Genomic DNA, 16,038 nt, shown 5'->3' with positions numbered 1-16,038 from the left:
GATGGGAAAAAGAAATACCTGTCTGATGTATTTCATGTTCCGAACATCTCCAAGAACTGGGTTTCTGTTGATCAAATGGTTGAGCAGGGCTTGCAGGTCAGATTTAGTCCTCATGGATGCTTTGTTGAGGATATGAAAAATAAAGGTCGCTTGATAGCAAAAGGGAAGAAGAAGGGCAGGATGTTTACATTGGATGTGGACATGCGTGAATTGAGTGCAGCAATGTTTGCACATGGGACCGGTGTAGTTGCAAATATTGATATCTAGCATAAACGCATTGGTCATGTTAATGTACAGCGACTTAAATTAATGCAGGCCCAAAATATTGTTGCAGGATTGCCCAAGTTCAAGGTTGCAGAAATGCATAAGATATGTGAAGCCTATCAATTTGGAAAACAGGCGATTTAGGTTATAGGGATTAGGATTTAGGGTATAGGAATTAGGGTTTAGGCTATAAGGATCAAGGGTATAGGGTTTAGGGAAGGAAAGTAAGGAGAGGGGTGGGAGGGAAGGAAAAAGGTAAGGGAGGGGAGGAGAGGGGAGGAGGGGGGGGGATATAGGGTTTATGGCATACTGTGTAGAATTTAGGTTGTAAAAATTAAGCATGGTAAAGGTATTTGCAAAGTTTCATGACCATGCCTTACATAATCCACAAAAGGGGTTGGAAAGGAAGATCAACTATAATTTGTGTCCACAAAAGGATTTGTTAATTTCCTTCAAAATAAAATTTCTTATGGTTGTGGGAGAGTCAAGGTAATCTTTAAGGGGGATACACGATTATGGGAATATAGGTCATTGGGCAAATCTTTCCTAGGGTAGAGTTACAAATATTAGCCATACTACCATTTTTAAGGCTTCAATGTGTTTAAGTATAATTAAACTTCATTCATAGGTTTTTAATAAGTTGGAATTTGAAAATTCTAACCATATAGATGACTCTGCACGGCTTATGCGGATTAAGTTGAGTATTTGGAGGGCTGAATTTGGACCTCATACAACAAAGTTACATTAATTTTTGGGTGAATTTATCAAATTTCAAGATTGAAATATTAGCCACACCAGTTTGAAGAAGCTCCTAAATTTGCCTTTGGGCAAATATTTGGCCTTAAAAATTTACCTTGGGGATTTTAGGGAGAAAAGGAAATTAATGGAATAGAGGAAAGGGGAACAAAAGGAAGTGTGGCTGGATTAGCAAGGAAAGTTAGGAGAGGGAGGGAGGGAGGGAAGGGAAGGGAGAGAAGGGGGAACGTAAGGGAGGGGAGGGGGGATGGAAGGGAAGGTGGGGGGAAGGGGGAGGTGGAGGGGGGAGGGAGAAGGGGAGGGGGGAGGAGGAAAGGGGGAAGGGGGGGGAGGGGAAAGGGGAAAGGGGGAAGAGGAAAACGGGAGGGGGGAGGGGGGGGAAGGGGAAAAGGGGGGGGAAGGGAGGGCGGGGAGGGGGAGGGGGGGAGAGGGGAAGGGGAAGGGGAAGGGGAAGGGGGTGGGAGAAGGGGAAGGGGGGACAAGGGGAAGGGGGGAAAGGGGGGGGGTGCAAGGGAGAGAGAGAGAGAGAGAGAGAGAGAGAGAGAGAGAGAGAGAGAGGTGGGGGGAGAGAGGAGGGGCGAGAAATTTAAATTCTAGGGTTTAAATTACTTGATGGCTATATATTGATGGTCACCTCTTCCGTAACTCATTTTCAACAATCATGCCCTCCCTTCTACTCTCACCCCCATCGTGTTCCCCTCCCTTTCTCTCTCGCTCTCCCTCTCCCTCACGTTGTGCTCCCTTTCCCTCTCCCTCTCCCTCTCCTTTCTCCTCCCTCTCCTTTCCCATTCTCCACCCTTCTCCCCCTCTCTCTTCCCCTCCCTCTCTCTCTCTCTCTTCTCCTTCTCCTCTCCTCTCTCCCTCCCTTCCTTCCCACCCCTTTCTTACTCTTCTCCCACACCTCCCCACCCTCATTGCACTCTGCAGTGGCAGTGCAAGGAGCCACGGTGGCCCTTTTTTTTCTTTTTCTTTTTTTTTTTGGTTTTCGCGACAATACAACCCTTTCTTGTGTTAAAGTTCTTGCTTACTGAGGTAGTGCAAGAGACCTCTCCTCCCCTCTCTCCTCCCCTTTTATCTCCCCCATTCCTTTTCTCTCTCTCTCTCTCTCTCTCTCTCTCTCTATATATATATATATATATATATATATATTCCCTTCCCCTCCCCCCCTCTCTCTCTCTCTCTCCCTCCTTCCATCTCCCGTCCTCTCTCTATCTTCCCTTCCCCCCCCCCCCCTCTCTCTCTCTCTCTCTCTCTCTCTCTCTCTCTCTCTATCTATCTCCCCTCCTCTCTCTATATTCCCTTCCCCCCCCTCTCTCTCTCTCCCTTTTTTAAATTTCTTGTTGCCGTGGCAGTGTGAGAGCTACCCTACCCTCCCTCCCTCTCCTCTCCCTCTCCCCGTCCCCTCCCCTATCTCCCCCCCCCTCTTTCTCTCTCTCTCTCTCTCTCTCTCTCTCTCTCTCTCTCTCTCTCTCTCCTCTCCTCTCTGTTCCCCTCACCTTCTATCCTTCCCCAAGCCCTCCCCCTCTCTTTCCCCCTCCATTTCATCTCTCTCCTCCTTCCCCTCCCTTTTCCTTCTTCCCTCTCTTTCCCCCTCCATCAAGATGTGTCATGTGAAGGTGTGTGCTTCACTCGGTGCAAGCACATCTTTAAAAACCTTTGTAACTATTGCAAGGTGTTTATTGGCACCATTATAAAGTTCTTTGAGATTATAACATTGTTGCTTTTGGAAACTCTGAAAGGTGTTAATTAACACTGTTTAAGTCTTGGATATTTTAGAGGACTTTCATAGTAAATTATTCTCATGCATGGACCTTAACTATATATATATGTATGTATGTATGTATGTATGTATGTATGTATGTATGTATGTATGTATGTATGTATGTAGGTATGTATGTATGTACACACACACACACACACACACATATATATAGTTTGTCCATGGATTTAAATTATTTTTGTTTATTTAAGTTATTAACAAGTTGAGGAAAAGTTAAACTTTTAAATGAGGATTCTTAAAAATAAAAATTTATACTAGGATTTTTGTAATATAGAGTAATGTAAGAATTATGATTCTTAGTTTTTGCATTATTAGTACAAAATGATAGTGTAAGAATATAAAAATTTTATTCCAAAAGGGTAGTGCCACCTTTTGGTTTGGGAAGGATATTTTCATAAAGTAGATTTTTTGAATAGAAATTTAAGTACAAAATTCAATTGGGACCGCACACCAGTCTATGTAAGATGTTATGTTAAATTTCATAATTTGAATTTTATTTCTTTAAAAAACTCTCAAATTTGGCTTAATTTTTCATTTTAATTTATTTTTCCAATAGTGGGCTTTTTATAAAATTTTGTCCAAAAGTACTTATGAAATGAATTTGGACATTGCGGAGTCCAAAAGTAATGAAATATATGTTTTTGGTTGAAAATAAGTCAAGTAGAACACTTAAATGCCTACGGACTGACAATGGTGGAGATTATCTCTCTCATGACTTTTAGCATTCCTGTGATACGTGGGATCAAGAGGGAGCTCACGTCCTTGCGTACTCTAGAGCAAAATCTAGTTGCAAAAAAGATGAACCACACCATTTAGGAAAGGTTGCAATGTATGCTTTCCAATGCAAGTCTTTTTGGTCATTTTTTGGCTGAGGCAATAAAAAATGCAGTGCATGTGATAATAGATCACCTAGTAAGAGTTTGGATGGTGGTATTCCTGAAGAGGCATGGAGTGGCAAGAGGCCCTCTTACTCTCATTTGCATATATATATTTTTTATTAGGCAAACAAATATTTGATTATATTATAATCATATGATTTGTAAAATAAAGTCCCAAGTGAACAAAATGCTCTCTTCTAAAGAGGAAGATCTAATATGCATACAAAAAATCCACTGCTTAGAGGAGAGAAACAAAAGATCTAGTATACTCAAAGGAAAGGAACAAAAGCTCAGATTCACTGATCTGATCAGTAGTGCTTTGATATCAACCTCTGTTCCATTTGTTGATAGGAAAGATTGCTTGCATCCCTCATCCTGAGACCACGATTTCTCCTTGTCAAAGTAGAAAAAACAATAAAATCTACTATTGTTGACCTGGTAATAGAGGAACAGTGTGACATAGGAACACGGTGGCTCTTTAAACTATGGGTTCTTCTTTAATTGGGAACAAAGATGGTAGGAGCTCTGCTTGCAGGTCAACGCTGGAGTTGGTGCATCTCCTTGCCTCCCTGATGTGGTCTTCAAGTTCTACCTGCAGTTGTGAAACCTGATCATTATAGTTATGGAAATCTTGGTCCAACAAGAATTTGTCCTGGACCACAGCAAGTAGTGTTCAGTTAGTAGGAAAACATCTTTCATACCAATTTAAAAAGACCTGATCAGCATGCATGACCTCTTCATTGAATTGATAAGCATTTTTGGAAATCCAAATAAACCATAATGCATGTGACCTGATGTATACCGGTGTGGCATAAGGAAGTTTGAGTGCATCTCCCAATAGAATAGACCTCCGATTGATTGGTTTCCCTATCCTTAACTGAACAACTTTCCAAACCTTTATTGCTCTGGGACAAGCTAGAAACAAATATAAAATGTCCTCCTTGATACCAAAACAACATTTGCATGTACCATCTCCCTTACCAATCCTGAGGCTTGTGCAATTAATCTAGACAGCCTTGTGTAGAATTAGCCATAACAAAGTGGACATTTTCTCTGGGATTCTTCTATCCCAAATCAGTGCAAATCTGTTACCCCATTTCCTTTCAGCATCAGCATTGTTCCATCTGGCACTGAGTTTGGTCACAACCTCTTCAATGCCTTTAGTAGGAGTGGGGATAGGTAGGAGGGTTGAACTGCCTACCCAACCAAACTCTCTATTGAATTTTAGGACCCTGCCTCCTTTCCTTTTGTCCCACACATCTCCCCAACATGTTAACCCCTTCTCCTAGGGCACCAACTCCCTTTAGTAAGAAAACCTATCAAAATATTGAGTATGAGATAAATTTAACAATTTGCCATGAGTAGAAATTATTCAAATTAACATGGTTGTGTTCTACACTAAACGAGCTTCAAATATGTCTTTACACCTTGAAATTTGGGTAGAATACAGCATCAACTGACCACTTACATTAATTTGAAAGGAGATGGGTTTTAATATTTTAGTGTATTTTTTGTTTTACCCCCCCAATCCAAAAGATCCCCCCCCTTGGGCCTTGCATACTATCATACTATGAAAAATATGTACAAATCTTAAAATCTTACATATTTTTCAAGGTATATATATTATATTCTATGGGAGGGGGGACATGAATATCATATTTTTCCCTTGCATATTTGAAAATTTCTAAGGAAATCCATGCATATTATATGTGGACCTTGTCCTACCCCTTTCCATCTGTCTAAGGTATTTCATAGGTCTACACTGTAGATTCATTTATAAACAGAAGCAAACATGACTCCAAGAAAAAAACTAGATATCAAGTCTTTCAAGAAAGCCTGAGATTAGAAAAACTAGAAAAAAGCCTCATATCCTCTCTCCAATAAATAAATCTACAGAAAAAGTAAAGGGGAAGGGCAAGTCCATTCAAATCCTTTCAGTTTTGACTAGGGTAAAACTGAGCTAGAAGTTTTTCCTTATAGCTAGGCTAGGCTATGAAGCACTAGATGCAAGACACCTGGGGCAAGGCAAGACATTATGTCTACCACATTTGTGGCTTCAAGTAAGAATTTTTTCATATACAATAGGATATACCAGTCCAAAATAGTCATGAACGACGAGGTGGCACTACATTGGCCTGAGCATATGTTGCATCCACTCACAGCACTGAGGTGATGTTGCAACCACTCATAGCACTGAGGTGGATTGGGATTATTTTTCCCACCATCAAAAAACAAATCTAGGAGTGGTAGTCAAGACAACACCTATATCAAACATAAACATGTTGCAAAAACCCCATTGGAAGCTATTAAAAGGGAACACTTGTGAAGGCAAACTTGAGTAGTACATTATTGGAGACCTTGATTGTGGAGAAGCAAACTATGATATCTGATTGGAAGAGAAAGGTGGAGAGGATAAAATGAAATTGATGTCAAAATTAGAGGGGGCAATTTCACAGGTGAGTCTGAAGGCTCCTCGAAGGCTCTAAATAGGTTAACTCTATTAAGCATACCATTGATGCATAACATTTACTTAACAATGCCACTAGCACCACTACTGGGATAAGAGAATAAGAGCTGGTGCAATGGATCTAGACAACTTGGATGAGACTTGGACATGGAGCTAGAATCTGCTAAAAAATGTTTGAATGGACTAGAACGTACTGTGTCTAGATCCCAAAGTAGTTACAGGCAAGATCAGGGTTCAATAGCCACATGCAATGCTTGATGAAGGAGTTGACAAAATGTGGACTGCAGGATCCTTGTAGTGGTACACCATCCAACACACTCTGTGAGTATTCTAGCATAGATTGAATAGTCAATTAGACATTATGTTAACATAATTTGTGTTTTTGTCTTAGGCCTAGGTTCTCTCTAGAAAAGGGAGCTTCATGACTCTAGATTCAATTTGGTTGTGTGTCTTCTTTACCAAACATCAGTTAAGTGATGAGGACTTTCTGAAAGCATGGCATCTTTCAAAAAAGGGGTATGGGGTGCCAACTCAATATGTAATATGTTACTAACCTCATCCAAATTGAAAAAAAGAAAGAGAGAGAGAGAGAGAGAGAGAGAGAGAGAGAGAGAGAGAGAGAGGGAGGGAGGAAGAGAGAGAGAGTCTCACACACTCAACTCTTTTGTATTGAATCCCTTTTGGCGATGTGCACTCTTTGGCTGATGTGTGCTTCTTCTTTTGATACAAAAACTAACATGCATTCTGTACCAAAAAGCTTGAACAAAAGCTTCAATGGAAGCTGAAACAAAATATAGAATGGAAGTGCAGGCCCTACTAGAAAGGATAGCTTGAACTACCTTAAAAATTTTCTAACCCAAAAGGAAAGCTTGAATGAAAGCAAAAAAAAAGATTGAAGGATGTGTGCTCTCTACCAAAAGGAAAGTTCCCATCAGAAGTTTAGAGCCTGTGCTGTAGTTTAGAATCCTTCACAAAAATGTTTGGATTCTCGTATCGAAGTTCAGACCTCGTAACCAATTTGGATTTAAAAGTATTTGATGATGATGTCTCATCCATGATAATCTATGCATGCATTGACTCTATGTATAAATGAAGAATACTAATAGCATAGTCTTACATTCTTGCTAATAGTACATACACCGTAGTGTGCTTAGACCCTTATGAAAACATCATGTTAAGAACAATGTAACTTAATCTTTTAGCTTTAATTTAGATAGACATTTATAGATCAAATGCTCAGAGTGGGCTTTGTGCTTTCCATAGTACTAGAGAAAAATGGGTGTGAAAGCCTCATCTACCTATTCACTGACATGGCTTGCCCATGTGCACTCATTACTCTTGAAATGTAGAGAATCTGACAGAGGGTAGGAATAACTTTAATGAAATAATAAGGGGTCATATCAATTTCTTTGATCAAAAGGGCCATAGGATCATCCTTGGACAATTGTGGGAAATTGCATTTAATCCAAGACATATATGGGCCACTTCACTTTAAATATTCCTTAGGGCTAGGTAAACACATAAAGGACGTGGCCATGGCTAGTGTCAATTCTCAACCTATATGTGCAGCATGTCGAAGTGGGCCTCACCAAATCAAAGTGATATGCTAGGTATTCTCACCAATGGTGCTTTCACATGATGGTGATTGTGAGTAGCTTGCATGGCTAGCACTGAAGATGTTATTATACTAGGCTATTTTCAAGAGAGTGCCTTGAGAATGATTGTAAGAAGTAGACAAGGGTTGTTTCTTTTGGTTAAGATGAGAGCGGCCTATATTACAATTTTTAAAGATGAGAGCTTATGTTAATTTTTTATAAAGGGAATGCAATAAGTTTTTTGAATTAATGAGATCTATTGTAACTAATAGAGCGATGCACATCTCTTACATTGTGGCCCTATCATGAACTTGTATAGAAAATATATATCTCTTTTGTTAACATTTTGGGAGAGTACCCGTAACTTAGTACAACCTTGCCATAATGGTTAGGGTGTTACACCATGGCATGGCCAAAATAGACCAGTGTCATGCATAGAAGTGTATGGAGGTAAACATGTCAATTTGTCCTTTAGAAATTCGAAAGCATTTAAGCATTGGTAGTTATATGCAAAGCACATACGAATGGTCATGGACATGTTCAATAGCATAATCAATTGTGGGCATTTGCCTTGCTCAATGCTTTTCCTCCGCTCCATATCAAACACCATAGCCACCATCCTCTTTTGGCACAAGAACACACCATCCTCCATATCAAGCACCAAAGCCTCCTTTGGCACAGGAACACACATATACAGGCGAGGATGCACACCCCAAATAATAAGAACAACGTGCGCATGTGGCTGGAGACCTGTCCACATTGGTGCACACACAAGATATTAAGAAAGTAAGTCAAAAGGAAAGGAGGAGTGGCCCTAAAGATAAAGATACAAAACCCAATTACCATCCGTATAGAAAAGGGAAGGCTAAAAGCATCCTGCGTTTTTCTATACGATAACTTAAGGGCAAGGGACAAAGGATTGGGAATGGGCATATGCTTCATGGCAAGTTTGAGATGCAAAGGATATACCTCCATCTTCCTCATGAAGCCCTCTCGTTAACACAATGAGGAGCCATAGGCAAAACCCCCCCCCAAACCCACAAACACACACGCATCATGAAGTTCGAAAAACGCCTCCATCGTCAGATCCAGGATTGCCTCCCTTCTTGGCGCGACAAATATCTCTCCTACAAACACCTTAAGCAGCACCTCAAACGTCTCAGCTCCAACAACCGCTCCGATGATCGCCAACCAGTCGATGCTGATCAGTCCCTCCTACCCGCAGAATACCGTGGCATCCCCTTAGACCAGGCTTGCTTCCTTCGGCTTCTCAACGTCGAGCTCGACAAGTTGAACTCCTTCTTTTTGGAAAAGGAGGAAGAATACGTCATTCGCTTGCAGGTATTCGTCGTTATTAGCGGTGTGTGTCTTCATGCTCACTTTGCTCACTCAGGGTCATGCACAAGTTGTTGAGTACCGAAAAGTTTTTGAATTCGTCGTTACTAGTGGTGTGTCTTCATGGTCATTTTGCTCACTGAGGGTCATGAAGACGTTTTTAAAGACCGAAAAATTTGAGGATTCCCCCTATCTGTAATAAGGATACAGAGGCATTTAATTGTATTCCTATATGACGCTAGCACAGACATGCAGGATTGCGACCACGCAAGGCAAACATTCTTACAATTCTCTGTTGGGTTGCCACCATAGGAAATCCAAGGCAAGCTTGGAAAAGGCAGACCAACTGTAGGATCAGAATTTCCGGCACTTTCACACAATGACCTGAACAAGGTCCTCATCGACATGGTGAACATCCACGGAGAAATTGTCCTTCTGAAGCAGTATAGCACCCTCAATTACATGGGTACGAAATATCATGTAGTAACTAGTTTACAAACTACTGTTGAAACTATGAATTTCGCTCTATGTCTCTCTTTTGCATCGAGCTTGGCGAACTCTGTTATCTGACAGTTGCACTTTCGGTTTATTTGATGCTCAAGGTCTCGTTAAGATTTTGAAGAAACACGACAGGCGTACCGGCGTCCTGTTGCAGTGGCCCTTCATCAAGAACGCCCTTCACGAGCCATTCTGCACTACGGATATACTTACGCAACTAGTACGGGATTGTGAGGATACTTTGCAATTCCTTTTTCCATACTCCGAAAGGTGGAATCAGAGCGAAAAGAATAGTTCGGCCCAAGGATCTGCGTCTTTTCTAGGTGATGAAATCGAGAACATATGCAGAAGTACATTAGCGGCCTTAAAAACGTTGAAGGAGCTTCGGAAAGGCAGTTCGACCTATAACGTGTTCTCCCTGCCGCCGCCCTTGAAACAAAATGATGGTGAACAACCTTTCACAAAGGAGTAGAAATAACCGAGTTGCAGCTTAGCTTTTAATTTCTCAAAACTAAAACTACATCAATGGTTCCTTAAGGTATATCCTTTCACTTCTCTTCAATATTATTTCTGAACAATTATTTATTGTGGACAATTATGTGGTCCACATTGTTTGTAAACTTTACAGCCTCTTGGCTACGTAGTCAATTATTATATACTCTAGTCAATTGTGTGGTTAATATTATATCTACACTATTGAAAGTTATACATGCAACATGTCTTTGGAAGTTGTATGACAACTCATCATTTAAATATGTAAGAAAGGCTCTCCATTATCATTTTTGTAATGCCACAAGACTAAGCATTGTTTTTCATTCAGTGCATATCTCGTGCATATGAGAATGAGAATGAATGTGAGAGAGAGAGAGAGAGAGACAGAGACAGAGACCCAATAAAATTTTATAGACATAACTAGAACATAAGTTGGATCAATTGGATTAATACTCCTAACCTAACCTCCAACGTGATAATATTTCAAGGGGTATGCTAAATGAACTCCTACCTTTCTTATTTGATGATTTCATGGAAGGTGGTTTTGGCACATACTAAATGGAATTCCTCTTATTAAAGCTTGCAATTGAATTCTATGGCCTAGATGAACTCTTCGTGACCTCGACTTTTGGAGTTGACGTTTGACAAATTGGAAGAGAGACCAAAATTCAATTGAATGGTTCACTACTACCATTAGCTCCTTTTATGATGCTTTTTATATCACTTAGTTTTTTGGCCAAGAAGTGTTCTGTCGATATTATAGCCAAAAAGTCATAACGTCCATATTATCATTGATATTAGCGTTATCTGGTGGAGTTAGCATTGATATTTCAATCAAAAAAGCCTATTTGAAAACACATTGTCAAAAAAAGCATCAATAGTCATCCTTGCTAAACTTTGCAAAATTCAAATCAAATTGGAATGTTTTCACATTGCAACATATATTAGATCAATGTTGTTCTCCATTTCTTAACCCATTTAGAATCTTCATTGTGAGATTGATGTGCATCCTCTCGATCATAGATGGCCAAGTCTTGCACATCTTTAGCATGTAGATTGAGGTCTCCCAAATCAGTATCAGAGAAACCCTCTAAGGAGCTCAAACTATCTTCACTTTCCAAAACTTTAATAGAAAGGGTACTAGAAGCCTGGGACACCAACTCCCTTTAGTAAGATTGTCTATCAAAATCTTAAGTATGAGATGAATTTAACAATATGCCATGAGTAGAAATTAGTCAAATTATCATGGTTGTGTTCTACAACAAAAGAGCCTCAAATATGTCTTTACACCTTGAAATTTAGGTGAGACATGAAAAAGTTACATTAATTTGAAAGGAGATTGGTTTTCATGTTTTAGTGTATTTTTTGTTTTACCCCCCCCTCATCCAAAACACCCCCCCGGGGCCCTTGGGCCTCACATATTATGAAAAATATGTACAAATCTTAAAATCTTACATATTTTTCAAGGTATATAACTTGTATTTTGTGGGAGGGGGGACATGATATTTTCATATTTTTCCCTTGCATATTTGAAAAATTTAAAGGAAATCCATGCATATTGTATATGGACCTTGTCCCCCCATACCTTGGATTTTGGACGAGGGTAGTAGCATAATACATATTGAGTTGGCACCCTAGGATTGGAAGTGCTAGCTTCCAACCCATCTATTTCTTGCTCTTCCATTTCATTATCTACTACCACATCTTGAAATACATAACAGTTTCTAGGTGCAACTTGAACCACAAACCACCACTGGTTGTCCACTCTGCCAGGTTGAAATACCACCTAAAACAAAAATCCATGATATGTTCATACAATCTTTGATGAAGTTGAACAGTAAATGATATCCATACAAGAAGTGCTTACTTTCTTATAGTGTGTGGGTAGCACAAATGTGTCACTAAGGTCATCCTAGATATTTGTTGAGTCAATGGCAAAAAATCCACTTGGATCCTTCCTAACTGCCGTAGCTTGATCACCTCTATAAATGTCTTTGAACCATTTAAATATAAATACTTCAAATTTCCTAAAGTTCACTTGCAAAATATGTTGTATGGTTCCAACATAATCCATGTCACCTACTACGATGAGATTCGTATCCCTCGCACTAGCTCTACTCTCTTATGAAAAATTGGCCGTTGTGCCCATGTGGCACCAGCTCAATACGTATTATGTTACTACCCTCATCCAAAATCTAGGGTACATGGAGGGACAAGGTCCATATATAATATGCATGGATTTCCTACAAAACATTTAAATATGCAAGGGGAAAATTTGATAATCTCTAGTCCCTACCAGAATGCGTAAGATTTATCGTTCACAAAATATGAAAGATTTTTAGATTTGTACGTATTTTTCATAATAAGTGAGACCCAAGGGGGGCATCTTTTGGATGAGAGGGTTTAAAACAAAAAATACACCAAAGTATAAAAACCCAACTCCTTTCAAAATCATATAACTTTTTCATGTGTTACCTAAATTTCGAGGTGTAAAGACATATTTGAAGCTCTTTTGTTGTTGAACACAATCGTGCTAATTTCACTACATGTTTATCATGACAGATTGTTAAATTCATCTCATACTCAAAATTTTCATAGTTATTCTTTACTAAAAAGAGTTTTCACTCCAGGGTTGCACGTTACATGAATTTTCTCTACTTGGTAATGATTACCATACACTCACATTGCATTAAACCAACAGTACTGCAAAAGTAATGGATTCTCATTAGCTTTTATAAAAAGGCTAAAGACGAATGTAAATAAAAGCAAAATGATTAATTATCTTTTTTCTTAAAAATTGTATAAATTTTTGAACAAAAAAGAGGGGGAACTCCCAAACAAAATCCCCTTACAAAGGAAAATGGCAAACCAAAAGGATCAACACCCATGGCCTATGCTATGTATAGCAAGACACACCCAACAACCATGAGGGCACTAATTATACATGTAAAAGCCTAATAATCTCTTGCAATGACTAAGCCACTAGTGTATCTCTTTCGCTTGCGATAAATCACAAAATAAAGAAAAGAATACTTACAACAATCTAGCAAAACTAAATCTATAAATCCCTGTTCCAAAGCAAATCCTATTCTGTACTGACTAGAATGCCTTTGTCACTGCAGCTCTAATGTACTACCTGTGAAGATAGTGGGAGAGAAGGAATGAGTCTCACTTGCGGCTTTCTCACATACAAAATGGGGGAGCACACACAAAGGTGGAGGCTGAAAACAATTTTCCTCTTCTTAGTTGTGAAAGCCAAAAGAACTCAAGTATAAAGAAATAGAAGAACCCTATATGTGGGTCTCAAACCAAACTCAGCTAACTAAGGTGGCATACTAACTGAGCCACGAACTAGAGTACATAAGGATAGTTATCATCCAGCTATTATTCATGGGCGGTGTACCAACTGCATCTGCAGCTAACAAGTCGGTGATATAAATGCACAACGGTCACCCTCGCATATCACGAGTGGAGCTCGATGTCTCAACACTCCCCCTCGAGCCCAATCCCAATTCCTGCACACCAAGCAGGTCTTTGAACTTGTGCATCTTCTCTGCACCCAATGCCTTTGTGAATATGTAAGCTACCTAATCCTCTATGCTGACATAAACTAAATCAATAAAACCTAGTAAAACCTTCTCCCACACATAGTGATAATGCACCTCAATGTGCTTTGTTCTAGCATGATAGACTGGGTTATTTGCCAAGTGTATACTGCTCATGTTGTCACAATAAATGACAATTGGCCCATCTGTAGACTGATGCATACCATAAAGTAGCTTATGCAACCAAGCTACCTCACATGCAGGCATTGCTGCACCCCTATACTTAGCCTCTGTGCTCGACAAGGCAACTATAGGCTGTTTCTTGCTACTCCAAGTGACTGTAGCACTCCCAAAAGAGAACACATATCCACTGGTAGATCGTCTATCAGAAATACTACCAGCCCAATCAGCATCAGTGTATCCATGCAACTGTATCTGAACCCCAGCCTCATAAAATAGTCCATACTGCAATGTGGACTTCACACATCTTAGTATGCATCTAGCCACATCCAAATGCGGTTTCCTTGGAGCCTGCATAAACTTACTTACCAATCCAATAGCATAGCTCAAATCTAGCCTGGTAATAGTCATATAAATCAAACTTCCTACTATGTGTCTGTACATAGTAGGGTCTTCCAGAAGCTCACCTGCATCTACGCTCAGCTTCACATTCTGCTCCAAAGGAACTGAAATAGGCTTACAACCTGTCATCCCATATTTGGACAGCATGTCCAATCCACACTGCCTCTGCAAGAGTTGTATCCCACTTGGTGATCTAATCACCTCAATGCCCAAGAAACAATGCAGCTCTCCCAAATCCTTCATCTCAAACTTTTGCTTCAATAGCATTTTCACATGAGGGATATCTTCATCACTATCACCTGTGATGATCAAATCATCAACATAAATGACAAGCAGCATAATACCTTTCTCTGTTTTTTTCACATAAAGTGAGAAATCTGCCTTGGAAATTTGAAAACCAATAGTGACAAGATACTATCCTATCTTGTCAGACCATGCTCTAGGTGCTTGCTTCAAGCCATATAAGGCTTTCTTCAACCTGGAAACAAACTCAAGATGAACAGCATGAACATAACCTGGTGGCTGCTCCATAAAGACGTCTTCTTGCAAATCACCATGCAAGAAGGCATTTTTTACATCCATCTGATGTAAAGACCATCCCTTTGATGTAGCCATAGCAATGACTGCTCTTACGGTTGCCATCCTTCCAACCAGACTGAATGTTTCTTCATAATCAATGCCATATGTCTGTGCATACCCCTTGACAACTAATCTTGCCTTGTATCTGTTCACAGAACAATCTGCATTGTGCTTCACCTTATAAACCAACTTATAGCCAATTGCATTCTTGTCTTTAGGCAAAGGCACCAATTCCCATGTAGCATTTGCTTCCAAGGCATCCATTTCTTCATCCATGGCTTTCTCCCATTTTTCTTTTCCCATGGCTTGCTCAAAAGAAGTGGGTTCTAGTTCCTATATCACTTTGACCAGATAGGCATAGTGAATGGCTGTAAATCCATCATATTTCAGCCTATCCATAGGATACCTAGCTCTAGTAGACCTGTGCAAAATAGGCTCACTTCCAGGTGCTCTCAAAACATCCTTGGTCTTCCTTACTCCAGGTGTAACAATAGAAAGAATACCCAACTCATCATCAATGCTCTATTCTGAGTCACTGGATTCACCATCCACATAAGAGTGACCTACATTCACATTAAACATGGGCTGATCTACCTTCTCTTTTCCTTTTCGGGATACCTGCATACCACTATCTGCATTGCTTTGAGGAGATTCTCCTGATCTCAATCTGCCTATCCAAGGTGAAGTATGTGAATCACTACTAGAGGACACTGCAGGTCCACTAATATTTTGTGATTGCTGCTGTGAATTCTGTGCAGTATTACCATTTTGTGCATCTACATCGTCAATCACATTTACTAGTTTATACCAGCTGCCCATCTCATCAAAGACAACATCTCTGCTCATTGTAAACTTACTAGTAGAAGGGTTATAGCATCTATACCCTTTCTGCTATAGAGAATAACCAATAAAGATGCACTTCTCAGCTTTTGGATCCAACTTGGACCTCAACTCATCTGGCACATGAACGTAGGCAATGCAACAAAAAATTTTCAAATGAGAAATATCTGGTTTCCTACCAGTATACATCTCCTCTGGCGTCATGCCATGTATTGCTATTGTGGGAGTCCCGTTCATTATGTAGACTACTGTAGCAACTGCTTCAGCCCAATAATAATAATCTGGTAGGTCTTTTTCATTTAGCATGGCCCGAGATACCTCTCCAATATGTGTGTTTTTCCTTTTTGGAAGTCCATTTTGCTGTGGGGTATGACTGCATGAATATTGTTGCTTTATGCCATGCTCCTGCAAGAACCTTGCAAACTCA

The 16,038-nt window shown here is 39.9% G+C and overlaps 1 pseudogene; it reads left to right on the top strand.

Annotated features, from left to right (window-relative positions):
- Positions 1 to 8,796: 8,796 nt before the first annotated feature.
- On the top strand, positions 8,797 to 10,045 carry LOC147900223 (SPX domain-containing protein 1 pseudogene; annotated as a pseudogene).
- The last annotated feature ends 5,993 nt before the right edge of the window (positions 10,046 to 16,038 follow it).

Source organism: Dipteris shenzhenensis, chromosome 7 (assembly GCF_047967505.1).
Source record: "Dipteris shenzhenensis isolate YYH24624 ecotype China chromosome 7, Dip_SZ_1.0, whole genome shotgun sequence".
NCBI classification, from domain to species: domain Eukaryota; kingdom Viridiplantae; phylum Streptophyta; class Polypodiopsida; order Gleicheniales; family Dipteridaceae; genus Dipteris; species Dipteris shenzhenensis.
This window is presented reverse-complemented; position numbering and strand designations above follow the sequence as displayed.